The sequence below is a fragment of the Martes martes genome (genome assembly GCF_963455335.1).
Source record: "Martes martes genome assembly, chromosome: 5".
Classification (NCBI taxonomy): domain Eukaryota; kingdom Metazoa; phylum Chordata; class Mammalia; order Carnivora; family Mustelidae; genus Martes; species Martes martes.
The window spans coordinates 153,775,331-153,798,364 of record NC_137892.1 but is presented as its reverse complement, the minus strand read 5'-3'; the positions used below and the strand labels follow the sequence as shown (position 1 = coordinate 153,798,364).

At 41.7% G+C, this 23,034-nt stretch overlaps 1 long non-coding RNA gene across 1 annotated transcript; it reads left to right on the top strand.

The window, feature by feature from the left end:
* The first annotated feature begins 5,104 nt into the window (after positions 1-5,104).
* LOC308343437 lies at positions 5,105-22,406 on the top strand. Its single transcript, XR_013966873.1, has 4 exons — positions 5,105-5,184; positions 15,339-15,510; positions 21,014-21,067; positions 22,081-22,406. It is a non-coding gene; the product is annotated as an uncharacterized lncRNA (long non-coding RNA).
* Positions 22,407-23,034: the final 628 nt, after the last annotated feature.

Genomic DNA, 23,034 nt, shown 5'->3' with positions numbered 1-23,034 from the left:
GTGATTTAGAGAATTCTGGAGGTTGGAAGTCTGAGATCAACATGTCAGCAGAGTTTCTCCTGAGTCCCCCGTTCTTGGCATGTAGACAGCCATCTTCTGTCTTAACCTTCCCGTCATCTTCCCTCTGCGTGCATCTGTGTCCAAAAACCTCTTATGATGACAGTGGTTATATTACGGTGGGGTACACCCTAACGATTTCATTTTAACTTAATCACTCCTGTGAAGACCCTATGTCAAATATAGTAACATTCTGAAGTATTGGGGGTTAGGACTTCAAAACATGAGTTTTGTGGGAGATGCAATTCAACTCATAGCAGGCGTCCTGAGTGAGAGGCAAGGGGGCCAGTCCTCCCTTTGCAAGGATGGTGGGCAGCACTGTCCGAAGAGAGGCGTCATTCCGGACAAGGAGACCTCATTGTGTCCACTCCTCTCCCCAGTCAGGGAACCCGGGAACCTCATGTCTTGGTAAACTGACTGAAAATTCAGTCAACTCTTGGATTTCAATTTTTGAATCCAGTTACCATCCTGCAGTTTTACTATGTAGTTTTGGAAAGAAAGACTTCTTATAAATCACTGTGAAAAATTCAACCCTTCATCAGCATTAAAAGCAGAGTAACAAAGAAAACAAAGAAAAATGGGGTGAGGTGAAGAGAGAACCTCATAAATGAAGGCATGTTCACAAACTATATTTCAGTCAATATTCTTCAAGGACCCACCATCACAGAGGCACCAAACAAGGCTCTTGGGATACAAAGAGAAAACATACAGAATTCCTACCCTCAAGGGACAGGTGGGGAAGGACGATGAACAGAGTGTTCTAGCACTGTGGGATGTGGGCTATCTGAGAGGTATATCCTGGCACAGGGGCAAATGAGCAGGAGTTAATTAAGCAGGCATGGACAGGTGGGCGGGAGGGCTCCAGGTTAACGCCATAGCAAAGGTAGGAGTGTGGAGGCAGGACAGGGCCTGCCGAAGCCTGGGAACCGTGAAGGCTTTGGCTTAGTTGGAGACATGGGGGCTAATGAGGGAAGAGGTAAGTTTCGGAACTTGCAAAGGAGGTGAGACTCTGTGTTGTGGGCAAGGGGGCATCTTTTAAAGTGTTACAAGCACGTGCTTAGAAAGCTGTGTAGAAGGATGGACGAGAGCAGGGTAAGTGTTGTTGCAGTCTCATTAGTGGGTTAGTGCAAGAATTAATGCGAAGAATGAGCAAGACTGGGCGAGATTGTTGGAGACGGAGGGCAGTGGTGCCCTAGAGAGACATTTAGGACTAGAAAGAGGGGCTTGAAGACTCTTGGAAAGTGGAGACGAGAAGAAGGAAGAGTCTAGAAGGTATTCAGTGACATTTATCTAACCAAGATTTATGGAACTCCTACCACATGACAGATATGACGCCAGACGTTGAGGCTACATTAGTGGATAAGACAAATCAGGTTCCTGCTCAGACTGAGCTAGAGTCAGGTGAGGATGGGAAACCACCGAAAGACACATTTATAATGAAATAGGTGAGCATGATGGTGGTCGAATGCCTCCTAGCTCCCTATTTTGGTGTCTCCTGGTACTTACTACCAACCAAATCAGACAGCCCAGAAGACAGAAAAGATAATGAGTCTGGCTTTGGACATGTTGGGATTATGGTGGAATATACATAATGTGATACATTATTTCCTACTGCCACTGGGAAATAGGACTATTTTTCCAAATGTGTGTCTTTTTCGTATGTGGCAGCTCGTTTCTTAATCCATAGTTTAGTACAAGGGTAAACTTTCTTAGTTAAGTATGAAATGAACGAAAGCAGACAAAATTACCGGCATGCGTGGGGCGTATTTTCTACTAAAAATAGTAATTCAGGGGCACGTGGGTGGCTCAGTGGGTTAAAGCCTCTGCCTTCCACTCACGTTATGATCCCAGGGTCCTGGGATCGAGCCCCGCATCGGGCTCTCTGCTCAGCGGGGAGTCTGCTTTCCCCCCTCTCTCTCTGCCTACTTGTGCTCTGTCAAATAAATAAATGGAATCTTAAAAAAATAATAAAAAATAAAAAAAATTTTAAAAGTAATTCGAAAAATCCCCAACAAGGTAAGTAAAAACAACAACAACAACAACACCACTACCAATCAGCCAAAAAAAACCCCCATAAAATACAGAGGAGGTGTAGAGATCATGGATGCAATTTTTAACAGAGTGGCAAAGGCAAGTCTTTCAAAAAGACATTTTAATAAAGAGTTGAAGGAATTGAAGGAGAAAGTCATGCCAATATTTGGGGGAAAGACTATTATAAGGCATTACAACAATAAATGCAAACAGTCTACCAAAGCAGGACTGTTCGAAGGCCAGCGAGGAGGCCCGCGAACAGAGTGAGGAAGCAGAGCGGCCAGAGGGCAGCATGGTCAGAAGCAAGGACAAACAAAGGGTGGAGAGAAAATGATGTTGGGGCCTAGCTGTCGTGTATAAAGAGTCTGGCTTTTCCTTGGAGTGAGATCGGAAGACACGAGATGGTTCTCAGCAGCGTGAACTTCCAATTGTGTGTTTTTTTCCCCCCCACGTACCGAGCAATTAATTAATTCTGGCCTGGAGATGGTGTCAGATCCCACAGTCCTACCAGACTGCTCCTCTCTGAGTGGCTCACAGAACTCAGAGAAACATTGACTTACACTTAGAAGTTTCTGAGAGGGATATTATAAAGGAAACAGACGAACAGCCAGGTGAACTGTACATAGGGTAAGAACGGCTGGAAAGAGTTTCCATGCCCTTTCTGGGCATGTCTGCGTGTGTTCACCAACAGGGAAGTTCTCTGAACCTCGCCCTTTTGGGTTTGCATGCAGGCTTCATGACACAAGTGTGATTGATGAAATCACTGGCCTTTGGCAACTGAAATCTATCTCCAGCTCCTCTTCCCTCCCAGCCTCCCAGCAGGTCAAGGGTGAGACTGGAAACTCCAACCCTCTAATCTCATGGTGGGGTCCTTAGGTTACTTAGGAACTTCCCCAAAGTCACCGCATTAATGTAACGAAAGACAACTTTATCACTCTCATAACTTAGGGAATTGCAAAGGTTTTAGGAACTCTGTGCCAGGAGCTGGGAGGGAGACCAAATATATATTGCTCAGTACGTAGCAAAAATCACTGCCCCCGTTAGGCTCACGACTCTGCTCTGACTCCTATGGGAAGAGCAGGAGGCAAAGGGGTAAGGGCAGAATCACGGACAGAGGTCAGAGGTCAAAGGCTATGGCAGGACCAAATAGAGAGATGATGGGGGGTTTGGATCAGGATGGTGAACAGACTTGAAAGAGTTCATCTAATTAGCTGGGGGCTGCTGGGAAGTAGTCAAATTCTGGATGTTGAAAGAAAAAGCTGAAGAGCTGGAAACAGAGTGGGAGAGACGGGGAGGGAGGCGAGGGAGGCGAGGGAGGCGAGGGAGGTGAGGGAGGTGAGGGATCTCCGACGAGCATGGTCTGAATTACGGAGTTGCTGTTCCGTGAAATGATGCAGACCGGGGAAGAACAAATTTGGGCCAGGGACCAAGTGTGGCTTTGGATGGGTTAATCTGAGATACTTATTAGATGGTGAAGTAGAAAAGTTGAGTTGGGGCCATGGGGGCTGAGAGCCTGGAGTTTTGGGAGAAGGTCCAGGATGCAGATTAATACATAAATGCATTTGAGAGATGAAGCCTTTTAATGGTCTTTAAGTCCGTGAAGCTTATCCACTGTGTTCCATACATCCCTCTCATGCAGTCAGGACCTTGCTTTTGCAGACAAGCAGGCTGGTATTCCAGCCACCTCGTATCTATCATATGTATGTATGTCCCGCACACTCACGTATATTTCATATATGTGTATATCCGCCATTCCAATCCTAGTTACATACATAAGACACAAAAGGCACCTGCACAGTGGTTCATAGTAACACTGCTTATCATATTCTAGCCTGGAAACAACTCACATGTCTGTTGCAGGTGGAAAAGGTAAACAAATTCGGTGAATATGCACAATGGAATACTGTACAGCCGTGAGAATGGACACGTGATAACTACCCACAGGAATGTCAATGAAGCTTTCACACATGCTGTTGACCAAAAGAAGCCAGACCCAACAAGTGTGTGTTGCACCTTCCTATCTATATAGAACGGGGATAAAAAGTGAGAAGTCAAAACGGTGGCCGACATTGGTGGGTAGTGACTTGAAGGGGGCAGAGAGGGACTTTGGATAGGCAGGTCCTGTTCTTTCTCTTGAACTGAGGGCTCATGGTGTTCACTTTGTGAGAAACCATCAAACTGCGTACTTAGGATTTGTGTGCATTTCCGTATATATATTATATTTCCATAAAGTACTTGAACTATCTTTATGCACCCCATTTTCCCCTTAGCTCCTGATGTTGCAGATGGCTCAGTAAAGAGGAAGACATTGATACAGTTGGTGAGAGAAAAACATTATAATGTCTTGAAATAGATGAGGGGATGTGGGAAGTAGTAGATAAGTAGAAGCTTTGGTCAATGTTGGGGACGTGGGCAGATCATCCATAGTGTCTGGAAAAAGCAGCTATGGAAACTGTACAGAGCTTCCTCAAAAAATTATAAATACAATGTCCATATGATCCAACAATCCCACTCCTGGGTATATGCCCCTAAGAATTAAAATCAGTATCTCAAAGCGACAGCTTCACTACCATATTCATTGCAGCATTATTCACAACAGCCAAGACACGGAAACAACCTAACTCTCCATCCATGGATGGATGGATAAAGAAAATGTGGTATATACATACGACGAAATTTTATTTACCCACCCTTAAAAAAACAAAAAGAAATTTTGCCAGCTGGGACAACATGAATGCTCCTGGAGGACATTATGCTAAGTGAAATAAGCCAATCACAGAAAGACAAATACTGCTTGATTCCAGTTTATATGAGATATCTAAAGTAGTTCACGGAAACAGTAAAGTGGTGGTTGCCAGAGGCTGGTAGGTGGGGGAAACAGGGCAATGTTTTTCAACAGGCATTAGAGTTTCAGTTACACAAGATGAGCAAATTCTAAGATCTGCTGTACAATGTCAAACCTCTAGTTGACAATACTGTGTTGTGCAATTGAAACTGTGTGAGGAGGATAAATCTCAGGTTAAGCTTTCTAACCACACACACACACACACACACACACACACAGGGAAGGCCGGAGGAATCTTCTAGAAATGATGGGTATGTATATTACTTTGATTATGGTGATGGTTTCATGGGTATATACATATCTCCAAATTCATCAACTTGTATATATCAGAGTCTTAAAGGGAAGAAGAAAATATTGAGGAATTTTAGACATCCTCAGTTTTTCTTTTGAGTATATATATGAGGAACAATGTTGCCCTCTAGTGTTCAAGCTTTTTTTTTTTTTTTTTTTTTAATTTCATGCTGGGAAGTGTGGCAAAGGGTCCCAGAGCCCCTGGGAAGACAAAAAATTTCTTTAAAATTCTAAAATTTAAAAAAATTTTTTTTTAATTCTAAAATGAAAAAAAATTTAAAATGCCTCCTAGCATTTTTGGTTAAAGTTTTCAATTAGGACAGAAATGAAAGTATTATTAGTGCCTTCTAGAAATCATCCATTAACTGGAAGAAACCAGGGAAAGACTATAGGAACAACAGTGTGAAGCTTGTGATTGTAGTAGATCCTTGATGTGGAGCCACAGTTAGTCTGTGATCCAGTGAGATGTTTCCATTGTTTTCAGGTATTTGTAGAATGTCCAGGGTTTCTCTTAACGTGACATGCTAGGTATACGATACATTGGTGCGTGCACACACACATGCCCACACACAAAGCAAAATTTTGTACTCAAGATGGATAGTTTGGCTTTTTATTAAAACCATTCTTCCAGAACAAATTTCTTGAAATAAAATAATTTTTCAACTTTTTCCCTCCCTTGCTGCTCTAGATATGATCAAACACATTTTAATCTTGAACTCATAAGGATGTTGTCTTTTGGGAATTGGAAGCCAAGAAAATGAAGTAAGCATAGTAATACCGATCCATTTAAAAGTCGAGGAAGAGGGCATATGAATTAAAAAACTGGCAGCATACAGGGAGGGTTGGTCTGCAGTGCCTAGCGTCCTTCCTGTCATTTAGAGCTTTTCTCTAGGGACGCCTGGCTGGCTCTGTCTGTAGAGCACATGACTCTTGATCTGGGAGATTGTGAGTTCAAGCCCCATGTTAGGTGTAGAGGTCACTTAAAAAAAAGTCTTAAATGAAAAAAGTAAAGTTTTTCTCTAGAAGCTGTGAGGATCCCAGACCTCTCTGGCTTGTGAGAAACTGTGTAACACAAAATTCACACCATAGGCGCTCGGATGCACCTGGATGAGTCTCAGACTTACTAGTTTTCCCAGAAATATTGTACAAGGTATCCAACTTCCCCAAGTCTCAGTTTCTGTGAAATGGGAAAAGTGATACAACGCATCTCCTAGAGACGTAGAGATTATCTGGGATTGAGTGTGCGAGCACTTAGCATAGGACCTAGCCCAGCATGTATTAGCTTTAACAAAGGAGAACGTGACGTAAGTGACATACCACAGGCTCTCTGCAGTAGGGTGTCTTGCTATCAAATAAAAAGGTGTTCTGGGATCAAATCAGAATAGATTTTTTCCTTTGGAATTATTATAGGAATAATATCAATAGACAGTCTAGATCCCAAAGCAAATTCTGTAACCCAAACTGTAAAGCCCTATCTCTATCTCTTGTGATTTTTGTTCTCTGGACTCACTATTTTCTGTTCCTTCCAAAATTGCCTCAAAACCATTGCCAAAAGTTGTGAATTACCTATGAAATTCAGGGTGAACCCTTCCCTAAGAGTGGATTTCCCCTTCCTATGAATATTACTACTAAAGGACTATTCAGAAACTCCTTTTGCCTTTTAATTTGCAAGTTCATCCATTGTTTAGAATTATCTTCTCATTGGAACTGGCCACCTATCATGCCTATTTTCATTACTTTCTGGGGACTTTAGAATGAACTTCCCATTAACTGAAACTTTTCTTTGAGTACGGTCTTCAGTCAATGTGGGATGGGACTCCAGGTATCAGCCTGCTCTGAGGTAATGGGCACCCCCCCTTCTGGAGGCTGAAGGAATTCCAGCGCAGTGAGGAGCCAGACCGGAAGTCACCTTCTCCTCAGAACTCCACACAGCTCAGGCGCTTCCATTCCAAAGTCGCAGGAGTCCAACTCAAATCGGTATCCGTGGCAAAGAGAATGTATCAGTTTGAGAGGTTTTAGAGTCGAAAGTAGATATTCTTTGGAGGGTACCTCAGAAATGACCATCAGGATTTTAGCTGCGTCTTGGTGGTTTGTTCATGTCCCTTGTGACATGCACAGTCAGAACTGGGTCTTCACTGGTATGTTTCAACATTTAGTCTCCAGGAGAGCAATGAAGCTACCATGGGGTCCTTTCCAGCTTCCTGAATGAAAATCTCATCTTTCAGAGGTTCCTTGAGCTCTGTTCACTGTCTAGGGTGGGATCCTCAGCCAAGGTTGGCTACCTAAGTTGCAGGGCTCAGTTCAAAATGAAAATGGTGTGACCCTTTTTTCAAAAAGCAGGAAAAAAGTGCCATAAGCCTCTCAAAGATAGATCTTTGCCCTTCTGTGGTTTCTGTCATGGTGTTTAAAATTTTCTGTTTAACATTTTGTTCCTTTTGGTTATGCTCCTTTGGTTCCCCTTTGGAGATCCCGGCTGGGAGAGGTTAGATCTTCACAGGCACTGGAAACCTTAGTTCATTCTGTAAGACAAGCAGGAAATGAAATAAATATATCTAACTAACCATTTCGACACCCTCTGCCTATCGTCTTTTAAAATTAGTTTTTACTATTTTTATTTTTTACTCTTTTATAAGTATTCCATTTTGTTTTTTATTTTTTATTTATTTATTTTTATTTATTTATTTTTTTAAAGATTTTATTTATTTATTTGACAGACAGAGATCACAAGTAGGCAGAGAAGCAGGCAGAGAGAGTGGGGGGGTGGGAAGCAGGCTTCCTGCAGAGCGGGGAGCCCAACGTGGGGCTTGATCCCAGGACCCTGAGGTCATGACCTGAGCTGAAGGCAGAGGCTTAACCCACTGAGCCACCCAGGCGCCCTCCATTTTGTTTTCTAAACAGGGATCTTGTGTGTGTTTTCTAAACCATGTTGCCGAGTCATCTGATTTATAGTTTCCAGGTCACTCCTGTAGGTTTTCAAAAATCCACGTACTCTTTCCCTTGACCTTCTTTGACTTGGTCTTTTGAAAGTCATTTTTAATCAGGGTTTTGTGCAGCATCTCCTTGCTCACTGTTCTTGAGTCAGAGTTTTGAGAATGAAGAGCACCCAAGGAAACAATTTCTGTATTCTGTGCCAATATTGTGACTTCTTGGCAACGTTAAGTTCAAGTCAGACAACGTGGTGGCTCAGTCACTTTCCCGTTTTTGTGGCCAGAGCCTTGTGTTAAATGGCTTCCTCTATCTAACTTTGAAGATGTCCAGTGTGTAGTGTGTTCACGGCTCTGTTGTGAGTTTCTGTCCTCCGGAGAGAACAGTGATAATGCTAAAAATATAAAAGCATCTTTTCTTCCACTTACTGGAGAGACAATGTGATATTTTGAGTATTTTTCTTCCTGAATGGAATCATTGTACCTGCACAGCCGAGTTGAAGGGCGGTAGCTACTTAGATCTTCATCTACTCTTTGCCTGCTGTCAGAATGACTCAAACAGCCAATATTCTTGCCCAGAAAGGATTCTAACTACTTCGAGACTTTGCTTAATTTTCTACTTTTCACTTCTCTGCTGATTGCGTGTGCACGTTTATATCTCTGCAGTTCCTAATGTACCAATAAACTCCCTCGCAAAAGCCCGAGCCATTCGGTGGGCTATAAATCAGGACAGTTTTAACCTACTTTTTTTTTTTTTTTTTGTTCTGGACTTTCAAATAATATTCCACTAAAGACCAAATTTCCTGAAATAGATTTTATGAGGCTTTCACGGAAAAATTACATTTCAATCTCACCACTTTCTCCCTTTGTAATCACATATTTTAACTGAACGGTCATGTATTTACTCAACCTATTGGATAGCAGACAAAGTAATTTGTATTTTGAGTCTTGATCTATTGAACACTAGATATTTTTTTTTAGCTAAAGATTTACAGGCATACGCTTTTGTTAGCTCGGTCAAAGAATAACCTTTGAATTCTTGCCTCAGATGGGTGTTCTTTGTTTTGAAGATAGAGCCATTGAGAAACCACATGCCATGGGTTCATAAGGACATGACAACAGCATGGAGAGTGACTGTGTCAGTCAAGTGATAAATGCCCTGGGAGAAAAAGTTTGGAGAACTGAGAACTAGTTAGAATTATGCCATCGAAAAAGGCTTTTTAATAGTTGCCCCTTCTGTAAAATAGGAAAGTTAACAGCAATGTCAGCTTCTGAACATCTGACCATGATGTAGGGAAGACGTGTGAAATAACAGGTAAACATGATTTGAGTTTTATGAGAAAAAAAAAAAAAAGCATCCGAGGAAAAGAGAAAAAGTCACTGGAGTCATCTTCAGATGAATTTGATAGAATAAGCTCTGTAGTTTTGTTTTGTTTTTGTTTATTTTTTTTAAAAGGATCTTCTTGAAAAAAAAATTTTTACACGTGTATTGTTTTGCCTTCTAGATTACCAAGTACAAAACAGTTTCATGGGAAATGGCAAGGGGAATGAGATGGAGAGACAGTTGAGGGTCTGTTTAGTGGAACAAGACTCTGACAATAATTCTGCCATAAATTATGGCCCTATCCCTCCCTTCATATTCACATGACAGATGCTTTTCTTTCCCTGAGGGAAGGTTGAGTTCCTCAGGTTTGAAGCAATACCTAAAAATAGAAACAGAATGTGGAAGACCCTGGGGGCCAGGTGGACCACAGCAGAGCTGCACACATTCTTGGCAATGAAAAAAAAAAGGCTCATCTTCTTGGGGAAAGTAATTTTGGTGAAACAAGCAGAATTTCTTTGGCGGCTGTTCTCACAACTGGATTCTAGTCTTGGGTCACGAAGATTGTTAACAATACATTCAGTTGGAGTTGGGTAAGGAAACTATTAATATGACCTCACTGGAATCTTATGAAATAAGTTCAGCTCTTGAAGTTCAGGTGAGCGATTAGCATCTCTACGTCAGCCCTGGTCCCTCTAATGAGCAGTTTCAGACACCACTTAGGTGCCCAGCAGGTTGGCACTCCTGGCCAGCGCTGCAAAAGCCAAGAAAATGATTCTCAGCTCGGGAATGGCTGATAAATCAGGCTGCTCTTTGAGACGTTTTGAAAATAATAGTGTGAAAAAGGCCTTCTCTACAACAATTTCTGGCATGTGGGGGGGAAAAAAAAGTAAGCTATTCTTCCAAGAGAATTCTTTCAAAAGGAATGGAATTTAGATCCAAATCCAAGAATAGTGAGAGGCTCCAAAAATAGTAGGTTTCCCCGCACCTTTTCTTTGTTGCCGTTGAAAACAACTCTTGAAGTGTTGAGGATGGGTTGCATTTTATTGTTGGCAATTGTTCTAAGCAGAATTTAAACAGGAGGGTCCAAATAGAAAGTGTCTGTTTGGAAAAGACATTCCGTGTCTTTTGTCATCTGGGTTCTATTGTCTCTACTATGGTGGTTTGCAACTGGGGGTGATTTTGCCCCCCAGGGGATATTTGGTTATGTCTGGAGATGCTTCTAGTCGTTGAACTAGAGGGAGAAGGGGCTGTTGGTCCTTGGTGGGGAGAGGCCAGGGATGCTGTTAAACATCCTACAATGCACAGGACAGCCCCCACAACAAAGTCTTCACTCCAGATGTCAACCGTACTGCCATTGAGAAACCTGCCCTCTTAGGACACCTTTTCTTCCATCCCCCGTATACCTCCTCACAGAGCCAACGCAGTGACTGCATGTGGAAATGGATAAGGGCAGCTGTGTTTTGCCACTGACAATGGGCTTAGTTTTACAATCAGTTTGCCTGAAATTAATGTGAAGCTGCAACATAAAATTGTTTAATGGCTCAGCCTCTCTTTGTAAATAGTCTTTGAAAAAACTTACAATCAGAAATAATGGGGAAGAAAATGTAATTTCAAATTTTGTTTGGAAGTCCAAATGATCCTCATGTACATGTGGACCAAATTCCAATTAAAATAATATCTAAGATACTACCCAGTATTTTAGAGGGTGTGGAAGTTAATTCTGTTGTGTTGTTCATTATTGCCAATAATGGCATTAAGTACAGTTTGGTGGCCGGTGCCATCCCAGTATGGTGACCTTGTTGGTTGGTGAAGGGCAGTGTTGGAATGGGAGATGGGGTGTGGGGGCGAGGCAAGCCCATAAGTTGGACATTTTATTTCTAGTCTTATGTTACTTTCAAAATTCAGGTGAATATTACATTTTACTCCCCAATGGAAGGATAACATTTTAAATTGCTTATCATTAAACAAAAACTGATGCTCAAAGAAGGTGAATACGGTTTGTGTTGGGGCTTAGAGTATCTGAGCAAATTAACATGCCCTCCTGGGGGTAAACTCTTTTTGGCCTGAGATTCAGAGTTGTAAGGAGGGAACACAACACAAGAAAAGACAGGAGACTTGGATTCTCAGCCCAGCTTCCACATTGACTTGCTTTCTGACTGTGACAAAGATGTCATCCACATAACTATCTATTCTTTCGGCAAATACTTGTTTTTACTTGAGCATTTGCTTTGCCTGGCGTGGTTACAAGGGCTTTACAAGTATGATGGATTCACTTAATCCTCACCTCAACTGAATGCCATTATTGGTGTAATGTACCTGCAGTCAGAAAGCTGGTAAGAGCCAGAGCTGGGATTCGCATCCAGGCAGGCCGACTCAGGACCATGCTCTTAAAACTCTTTGCTTCACTACTTCCCAATAAACAATTAAATGGGTAATTGTAAGAAATGTTGGTGACAGCTCTCATATGAAAAAAAGATGTCATGGGGCCATTACAAAAGGGAAAGGCTAAGGGAAGGCCTTCTAGAAAAAGTCATATTTATTCTGAGACTGGAGGGCAAACGGAAGCTACTGGAAAAAGAGGTAAGATGGAGCGACTGTTCCAAACACTGGGGGAGATGTGTGGCAAGGCCTCTAGGTGGAGTGCGGTATGGTTTGAGGAACAGAGGAAGTTTCGTATGCCTGGAGTCTTGGGTGTAAGCCAGGGTGGGTAAGGAGTTGGTGCTGGATGTAGCACAAAGGACATTTGAAGGTTTTTACATGAGAAGTGAAGGGAACCTGGGGGAGCCTTTACAAAGAGGAGTGACACATTCAGCCTTCATTCAGAGAAGGTCATTTTGGTTGCAGTGTGGGGATTAAGTGGAAGAAAAAATGAACGGTCAGAGGCCAGCAATCTTCCGAACTTGGAAGTCCCTGCCAAAGTCCAAGTCATTGAGCATCCAGCCAAACCATTAGAAATAGCCTATGAAGGAGTGTAGGGCCACACCTCTGACCATCTCTCACCTCGGTCCTAGTGCATGTGCGCTGTTCAAACGTCTGCCCAGGGGAGTCCTGCCCTTCACCTTGTCCTTCAGTGTCATCCCTGAGTAAGGCTGCGCAGCTTTCCTTCTTCGGGTGTTGCCAGCATATTGTCAGCGTTTCTTCTTCAGTTAGCTGGGCATAAGGAATATCTTAGGAGGCTATCGATATGAGTTGAGGGACAGAAGACAATTCCAACTGGAGTTGGTGTTCAAGAAGTCTGAGCAGCCTGCTCATAATCCAGAAGTAATTTATTTATTCCTTCCGGATTTGCTTGAGCTTGGTCTCTTAAATACCTGTATCAGTCAGGACCCAACCAGATAAGAATGAGTAGTTTATTATGCTTACGCAAGAGGGAGCTGGTTAAGCAGTCTCTGTAAGGCTGTTGTCCCAGCCAATCCATAGGGCAGGCAGACAGGAATGAAAGATCGTGAGTAGACTAAAACCTGGTGGCATGAGCTGGAACCCCATGAGGACAAACCAAGACCTGGTTTTGATGAACCTGTATCATGGAGGTAAAACCCATAGACACATACCTGGCCCTGAATTCATAAAGCCTAGGAGAGGATGTAGGACTAGATAGGGTATTTTCAGGCCCAGATGCTGCTTCGTGCTAACAGGGTGAATCGATAGATCACTAACAACTGTCTGTATATTACAAACAGCTGCTTCTTCTTTGCAGCCTTTCAAATGTCTCAAGAATCTCCCTTGGGACCCAGCATACCCAGAAATGTGCAAGAAAGGGAATTCTGGGAATGACTTTAGCATAGTCGGGTTGACACATTACAAAGCTACCTTAATATCATTTCCATTTGATGATAGATCGCTTCTGTTCAGACCCAATCATAAGGCAAGACTTGGTGTGTCATGGGAAACTCAGGTCGCATGGTCATCTGATGTCCCATGGTTAGGTCTTCAGCCTTCACCAAAGCCCAATAAGAAGTCAGATCTGTTTCTCAAGAGGAGAGCAGTTCAAATCTCTGATTTATCACATTAACTCTCCACATAGAACATAATATGAGCTTTCCATTTTTTTATAATCATCTATGTTTGTTCATGTATCGAGACCCAGTTGATACATACAAACACCATACTGTGTTAGCTCGCAGAACTTTATAGCTTGTTTTCATATTTGGTAGATCAAGTTCCCTCCACTGTTCTTTTTTATTCTGCATTTTCTCTTCATTTTATGATTAGCTTGTCAAGTTCAATAAAAGTTCTGTTGGAATTTTGATAAAGATTGCACTGAATTTCTCCAATTCAATGGATTTTCACTCTTGCAAGTATTTCTCATATTTTAGATTTTTATGTCATAGCTTTTTTTTTTTTCCTTGTCCCATACTGAAGTCTAAATTTTTCAGCTCTGTCTGCCAACTTAATAACTTATTCCTCAGGGGTGCCTATTTTGCTATTTGGTCTATGTGAAATTTTTATTTGGTAATCATGTTATTTCCAGGATTCCTAATTGTCAAAATAACTCGTTTTTATTTCAAAGATAAATTTTCTTATGACTCTGAAGTTATTAATTATACTTCATTTAAAATCCCCTCCTTTTTTTGCTCTATTGTGCACATTTTCTATTTTGCTGACTTTTGTGTTTCTCTTTCAAAGTGTTGATTTTCTTTAAATATTTTCTGTTTCTTATTCAGGTACTCATTTTTACAGTTTGAGATTCCCTCCTTACACATGTGTGACTGTGTTTGTTTACTGTAGTTTGCCCCCAGTGGTTTTGGAAGGGGACAGGATGGGCTCCCCAGTAGAGCATTCGATTACTCTGTCTTCTGGTCCTGTTTCTATTGGTCGGAAGTTACTCTTGGCACCAACCAGCCTCTACAACCTGAGCATTCAAACTAACTGCTACCGTCGAGGGTAAAATGCTTTCTTCTGATTGAAGTGGAGGTATGGTGCGGACGTGTCGTGAAGGGAGGGCGGACCCACCAGGCTGCTACGGATGCTTCAAATGTGATTCAGTAACCCTGATGGTTTCCCTAGCAACCTGTAAGAGCCACATGGGGGTTTATAGCCTACCCAGCTCTGCTATGATTATTTGCAGTTTCCCCAGCCTGGGCTGAGTCTTGGGCTTTTGTGTACTCCATCAAACCAACCTCGTTTGCCTTCTATCTTTCAGGATTTAGCCAAATTTCTAGTGTACCGATAGATCTTTTTTTTTCCCCCCTAATGCTGATAAGCAACTGATTTCTTGTATATACACACACACAATTTCTCATGAGTCTGGGGACTTGGGATAGGAGAGGCAACTGTCTGTGCTTGCAGCCTGCCATCTTGATCTAATTTGACTTGATGTTCTTCAAGTGATTTAGGTAGCCTTTTGTGATTCTCTAATGCCTCCAACCACAAGTTATCCCAGGCCTGTTCATGTTGGATGAAATATTCACAGTCTTGCAGCTTAAAGGCACTAGAAATAATGCTACTGGAACATAATGACTCAAAGTAATGAGGTTTCATTTGAGGGTAATATGAACAACTGGGGACTCTCGTCTTAGCTCTTCGGATTTTGGAATGCTTTCACATTGGGAAAACAGGAGGCAGTGGCTGTTTCCTTGGCTTTTGTTCACAGACTCTCTAGCAAACTGTCTGCTTGATGGATGTATTTTCTCATTGCTGGTGATAATTCTATAGGGGGTGATTCACTAGCAAACGGAGGCTGCCGCCGTGCATTTTCCTCCTTCTCCACACTCATGCTCATTCACTTTGCTGTTTGCTCCCAATATCCATTTCCCCTACTCAGTAAATCACCTTTTGATGAGAAAAAAGTACAAAATATTAGTCATGTGAGGATTTGGATCATGTTTAATTTAGCACCAATGAAAAAATTTTCTCCTTAATCCAGTAGCTGTCTGGAGCCCCAGCCTGTGATTGCCAATGGTTTTGTGCTTGCACCATCTGAAGCCCAGACAGCTAGCTCCCAAACAGCTCAGGACTCAAAGGATTCCTGCTAAATTCCTGCTGTGGGATGAAACTCCAAGCCAGAGGGTTAGACTGTAAATCAGGAGTGACTCAAGGTAACAACTTTGCTAAATCTGATCTTCTTTCTTTCTTTTGACTTTTTCTATTCTTCCACTTCTCTATTCTTCTATTATCGATCAGACTGTCTCGGGTTTAGTGTTACACACATTCCTCAGATTAAGGGGCACAGGGGAGCTGTGAGAGCACCCAGTGGCCCTGTCACTTCCATAAAGGAGACACGGATGGACTCTTCTCTGCTTTTAAATTCAGTCCTTGCAAATCATGGACCCAGAGGTGGACTATGAGTTGCCACTTGCTCATCTGTGTTTTAGGTCTTGCTTACCTACATAATTAATCAGAGAACAGGTTGATCACGATGTTTAGATTGCTCTGTGTGTGTGTGTGTGTGTGTATGAGAGAGAGAATGAGTGTGCATGTGTGTGTATATGAGTTCACTCCCAGACTTAAAGAAGTGAGGGGTGAAGCTGTGAACCAGAGAGCATGTTCATATTTATGTCGACCAGACTCTCTATCTGTAGATCAAAGACCCTGGAGCCAATAGCAGACAGGCTCTGAGGTAGAGGTACAGATTGGTTTCTCCAGAAACATATGGAGTTTAGGGTACAAGACATTATTAGGAATCAGCAGCCATGAAAGAAGAGGGGTGGAACTGGGCAGAGGAAACTGAAATGTTGCCATCAATCTGAGAAGTCTTGGCCAACCTGGCAGAGACCTCTGGGGAGAGCACTCCCCTCAAAGTTGTCTTCCTCAGGCCAAAATGGCAGCATCTTCATACCCTTCCCTTGCTTAGTTCCTGGACATGGGATGCTCCCCAAAGGGCATGACCTAGCGTGAGGAGGTTCTAAGAAGTTGAGGCAGAACCTGAAGGAGCTGACAGTGAGAGCTGTCTGCTGACCGTCCTTCCTGCAAACGAGAGCAAGCCCTCCTTTCTTCCTTGAAGGGCCATCTGGTAGATGTGTCGGCCTCAGGTAGAGTAGCTAAGGGTAAAAGAGAAAGTATAGGTGTCCAGGCTTTTTCTGGGGACCGAAGTAAGGAGTGAGAGGGGTAAAATGATCATGAGTTCCTGATATTTAAATTACTTCTCAACCCAGCCTTCTTTTCTGATCAGGTTTCAGAGGAGAAAGAGGTTATATGCAAGTTACATCAAGAGTTCCATTGTCCTGAGCCTTATTTGAACAATGGAGGTAAGGCAGGCAGCTCTGATCAGCCCAAGAGCAGATTTCGGAACAGTAGTAAGAGCCTGAATAGACAAGTGTAAGAGACAAGCCTGAATACCTTGCATAAAAACAGAATGCTGACTCAGTGGTCTGCCCAACCAGCACAGGTAACCAACCCCATTTTCTATGGTAACCAGCCCAGGAAGCCAGTCTGCTACCTCTATCAGACTTGTAGGAATTCAGACCACTATCTCTAGCAACAATTCAGAAAGTTCAACAATAGCACCTGTACCAGCTGACCCCAAATGCTGGAATTTGATTAATAACTGGCAGCTTCCTATGTCTGTCCCTGCTACCAATTTAGGACCAGTTGGAGAATGCCAGCTATGGACCCCTAGCCAATCACAAAGGGCTCCCTGCTTCCCATAAGCTCTCTTCTAGCTTCCACACGAACAGCCTACAGTCAGGGCACACCTGAAGACTTATCTGGTTTCCACTAGAAAACATTCCCGTTTCTCTGCTTGCCTTTGAGTTTCTGCCAAAACAGAAGTGATCGTTTCTTGCAATCGCAAGCTCTCACTCAGTTGTCTTTGCTCGTGTTCATTTGGTTGGCCTTCATCGATTTCCACAGGACAGAAGGTGACACTTCCAACCAATTCCCCGTGATAACCGGAAGAGCAGAATAAAAGAACAAAATCAAGATAAAATAATAAAATAAAAAAATAAAAAAATAAAAGAATAAAAATTTTAAAAAGTCACAAAGTGTCAGGGGAATGGCAGGAAGCCTGAGAAGCAGTGAGATCAGCATCTAATGATAGGAATCAAGACTTGGGAACCACACTTGAGCCTGTGGAGGGAGCTTTGGGACGGTCAGTCTAGCATTCATAATGCAGAAACGGAGCCCAAGAATTGACTCTTATTTTGAATTTCCCATAGCCAAAAAACAACTTCATCTGGCAAAAGGTGGGACGTACATAACCACCAACATCTGATTAAATATTTGTCAAACATTGAATATATGCCAGGCTGAGTGCTGGGCACAGGGGACAAAATAATGAACAAAATAGAAATACCACCGGCTTCATTTTTTCCACATACAGTGAGTGTCAAGCACTCGTAAGCCTTTAATACTAGTTTTACAATATAAAAAATCCGGTAGCTAGAGATTGGCTGCTAATGTAGCTTTGAGGAGAAGTTTTCTGACAAAAAAATCCGAAGATATGAGTAGATGTCTAAAGAAAGAAATACTTTCAGAAACTCTAGTCCTCACTCTGTCCTCTGCATGTGTGTGTACAAATATATATATTTGGATTTTGCCTTGGACTATTTAACATTTTCCATGCCTCAGTGTCTTCATATCAAAATGTGATTAATGATAGGTCTCCCTCCTTTCAGAGATTCGAATAAAATGACCGAATAAATGTAGGTGTGCAGAAGGAAATGCCTGTTATTTCCCATTTATCCCATCACAGCTGGGAGACACAGTTGTATTTATACACGTAAATTATCCAACTTCTCTGACATCCAGTGGGCAACATTTGAAACTCTGATCCTATTTTGGGCTCAGCTCCTTTCTTTGCAGGATTCTTGACTCTCTTAGGTGCAGTGCCCCACTGAGCAGAGGGTAATATGACTGAGGCAGGAGCAGGGGACTGGTTCAGTTGGCTGTATCCTTCCCTTCTTCCATTCCCATGTATGCCTCCCCCCATGGCATGGCCCTGGATGGAGGAAGACAGCTTCCCAGGGAAGAGGGCGGTTCTCAGGTCAAGGGTGCTGAGGTAGATGCAATACTTAGCTTGAATCACAAAGTAATCTCTTCCCTGAAATACTTCAAGAACCTCAAAAGTGGTCTCTCTGAATCCCCTTTGCGTATTTATAACTCATTTTGCCCAAAGTTGCAGAGTAATATTTTGAAAATGTCAAACTATTCGTTACACACCTCTGCTCAAAATCGTTCAATGACTTCTCACTGCTCTTAGCAGACAAAGCCATGAAGACATTCTGGAATTCATCTGATGTGACTTTCGTACCTGTAAAGATTGTGATTTTAAAGATGAGAAGAACAGGACAAGAAGTGAGCACAGATTCAAGTAGTACACTGATCTGTTGATCCAATCAATGGAGAAGCCACTGGGATGGAGGTTAGAGATGAAAGTCATGTGCAGATGAGGTGATGCTGGGACGCACTTGTTAACAAAAAAAAGTACCACATAATGGAACTTGGTTTGGCAGTGAGAGTAAGAAAAAGACTTGCCCTGGATGTCTGTGGTTCGGGATATGATAACACCAAGAGATTTAGTCTGGTTATTAAGCAGCCATAGTATGTCACGAAATCCTAAATAGTCCCCTGGGAAAGCAAACTCAGCATTGTCTGAGGTGGCAGGATTTCCTTCTTTTTTATGGCTGAATACCGTCTGGGACAACAGGACTGAACCTTGGAGGGCAGGACATTATGCTGAGTGAAATAAGCTAGACAGAGAAAGGTAAATACCATGTAATCTCACTCCATGTGGAATTAGAAAAAGAAGTTGAATTATAGAAACAGAGAATGGAATGGTGGTTGCCGGTGGCTGGGGGTGGAGGAAATGGGGAGATGCTTGTCAAAGGGTACAAAGCTGCAGTTGAGCAGGGTGAGTAAGTTCTGGGAATCTAGTGTATGGTGTGGGGACTATTGCTAATAAAACTATATTGAACACCTGAAATTTGATAAGAGAGCAGATCTTTTAAAATCTTTTTTTTAAAAATTTTATTTATTTATCTGAGAGAGAGAGATCACAAGTAGGCAGAGAGGCAGGCGGGGGTGGGAGGGAGTAGGCTCCCTGCCAAGCAGAGAGCCCGATGCAGGGCTCGATCCCAGGACCCTGAGACCACGACCTGGGCCCAAGGCAGAGGCTTAACCCACTGAGCCACCCAGGCACCCCAAGAGAGCAGATCTTAAGTGTTCTTACCACACAGGCCAAAGAGGTCACTATATAAGGTGATGGATATGTTAATTAACTTGATTGTGGTGATCCTTTCACTGTGTATATGTATATTTAATCATCATCTTGTACACCTTAAATATATACAGTTTTATTAGTCAATTATATTTCAATAAGCCCGAAAAAAAATAGTTTGAGGTAACAGATTTTTTTCCCTTAGTGGATCAGCCCCTTTAATGTTAGATGGTTTAGAATTCAGTGTAGATGTAAAGAAAGTAAAAACTCTTAGTTATTTTAAGATAAGATGTGTACATTGGTTATTTGTAATGTTTAAGAATATCTGATGTATTAGAGTGTCAATAGCTTAATCTTGTGATTTTAGTTTAAAAATAAGATGAGTAATTATTCTAGGTTTGTAATTTATTTGAAACCATGCTAAGCTTATATACAATTATTGGGACATTTAAGAGACTCTAAGAATCATTGTATTTACAACATATTTATGATTACAGGGTACTTAAGAAAATTTCTCAAACAATTGCGAAATTAGCAAGTATCAAATGGGAAGTTTATAAATGCACTGTATGGTGTTCCAAGCCAATAAATTAATTGAGTTTGTCTGTGGGGTCAAACATCAATTGGATATCTTAAATGATTATTAAAATTTGCTAGTTGAACAACAAAATTCTTTAAAAGCTTAAAGTGGAACCAAGTTTATGACTTATAAATATACATATTAATTAAAAATGAAGTGAACTCTGGGGTTTAATTTTTGTTCACCCAAAGTCTTTCATTCCTGAGCTCTTTGAATCAACTCTCAATTTCCTAGCAATGTCCCCAAGGCCCTACAGGATCTAGATTGGCTTTAGATATCTGTCTGCATCTCTTATTCCCATTTTTTCCCCATAGATATGCTCCAGCCAGGTACATGGTCCTATTTCTGTACTTACTTTTCAGACACACCAAATCCTTTCCCGCCTTCTGGACTTTGCTCTTGCTATCCCTCCACGTGGGGAGTCTTTCCTAAGGCACAGGCCATTTCCTTGTCATCTTTCTAAATTCGCCCGAGTGGTCTCTCCCGAAGTGAGCTCATGGCAAGGTCATCCTGTTCATCCTTTGTGAGTTGGTTTCTGTACTCTGCATTTGATCATGGTATTTATTTATTTATTTATTTATTTATTTATAAGATTTAATTTATTTATTTGACCAAGAGATAGAAAGCACAAGTAGGAGAGGAGCAGGCAGAGGGAGAAGAAGCAGCAGACTCTCCACTGAGCAGGGAGCCTGATGCGGGGCTCGATCCCAGAACCCTGGGATCATGACCTGAGCCAAAGGCAGATGGTTAACCGACTGAGCCACCCAGGCGCCCCTGATCATTCTATTTATTTCTTTCAGATGAATCGTCTCAATTTTTAATGATTTAAAATGATTACACTGCTTTTATCATTCTCCCCCAACAGAACATACTCATCCCAAGAGCAGGTACATTGTCTTGTCTACAGCTGCTGGTGGAGGTTAGTAAGTGCTAAATATTAATTCAATAAATGATAGAAATGTATATTTATGCTTAGAGCCAAGATGAGACCATGCTATCCTGTGCAGTCAGGATAATTTCTTTTTCTCATCTAGTAATTACAGAATAATTTTTTTCTGAGTTAAATATGCATGTTCCTCCTAATAAAAGACTGGTAAAGTTTCTCTACTAGAGATTTCATAATGTCCATTATATAGATATATTATGTCTTGAAGAATAATGAGCAGAAGTTTTGCATTTTAATGAAATTGAATTTCTCGTTTGAAAAATGGACTGAGAGGGGTGTGTGGGTGGCTCAGTTGGTTAAGCCTCTGACTCTTGATTTCAGCTCAAGTCATGATCTCAGGGTCTGGCGATTGAGCTCCACGTCAGGCTTCACACTCTGCGGGGAGTCTGCTTGGGCTTCCTTCTCTCCCTCTCTCTCTCCCTCTGCCTCTCCCACTCCTGTTTTTGATCTCTCTCTCTCTCTCCCTCTCTCTCTCAAAATATATAAATGAATAAATGGATAGAGAGAGGCAAAAGAGCATGTCTAAAACCAAGAACTCCAAGGAAGAAGTAATATCTTAAAAGTCATTTATTTTAAGACACAGAAAAAAGGTACTAGAAATTCCGAACATCCTCTCTCCAAAAGGACGCTGGAAGAATTCATCATTATGTAACAAGAGAGTCATTGGAAGGGAAAAAAATCCCAGAGTTTAAGAAACAATAGGATAATGTGAAAGTACAAATAGATAAGAAAAGGAACTTTTAATGAACCAACCTATCATACCGGATTTAAAATTAAAATTCTTATAAAGTAGGCACTGTCGAAAACAACCTCGAGAAGCCCTTGAGGAAAAAGACCAAACTGAGAAAATAATGACAGAAAATTATAAATAGAGACTTCAACATAAAAATTAGAGGAGTGCAACAGAACCCTTGGAATGTAGCTTCCATTTGAAAGAGAGAACAGACAACTGATCGTTTTCCTTCCCTGTTTTCACTCCATGTCAGGTGAAATTCCTGAAGAGAAATACACACCCCAAGAAATCCGGGTTCACATTCTGAATTGGGCTGATAAAGGAAAAAAATTACCCAAGATTCCAACAGAAAAATATTCTTCTTCTCAGAATCCAAAGACCAAAAGACAACGAAGAGTGATCTAAGAGGATGCAGGGAAAGCAGGGCGATCAAATAAATTAATGCCCAGAGAAGCTGCCTTTCATGTGAAAGTCATCAGAAAGATGCTATTAGACATGCAAGCCTTCAAAATATAAGTGAAAAACTGAGGACTGTATATATCATCTATTCCTGATTAAAAATGGAAATGCTAAACACTGTATTATTTGCTGCCTCATTGGTTTGGGTAATGTTGAACCCCATGAAACCTGAAACTTCCTTGCTTTCTTCTTAGCCCTCTTTTGGCTTCTTTTTCTGTGTCAGGAAATCTGTTTCCCCAATGGACAGCTTTCACTCCATCGTTCAGATTCACTTCTTGACACATTCGATAACCATATATAAAAATGACTGTGCTTTTCAATTTCCAGCACTTGCTAAGAAGGTACCTACTAATGACCCAGCAGGACACAGTGGGAGGAGAATTTTGCAATAAAAAGCCTTTTTCTTCTTTTTAAAATTTTTTAGTTTTTATTTTCATTCCAGTAGAGTTGACATACAGTGTTATATTAATTTCAGGTGTACAATAGGGGGAAGCCTTTTTGCTCTTACAAAAGCAGAATCGTGTGGATCTCCACAATGCCATTTACTTGTCAGGGAATTTAACAAGTTTTGGCACCTTATATTAAATGGATCAAGTCATTTTTTAAAAACTATCCAGATATTTTATAAAACACTTTAAGAAAACTCACCAGGGGCACCTGGGTGGTTCAATTTGTTTTAGCGTCTGACTCTTGATCTCGGTTCAGGTCATGATTTAGGGTCCTGGGGTGGAGCCCTGCCTTGAGCTTG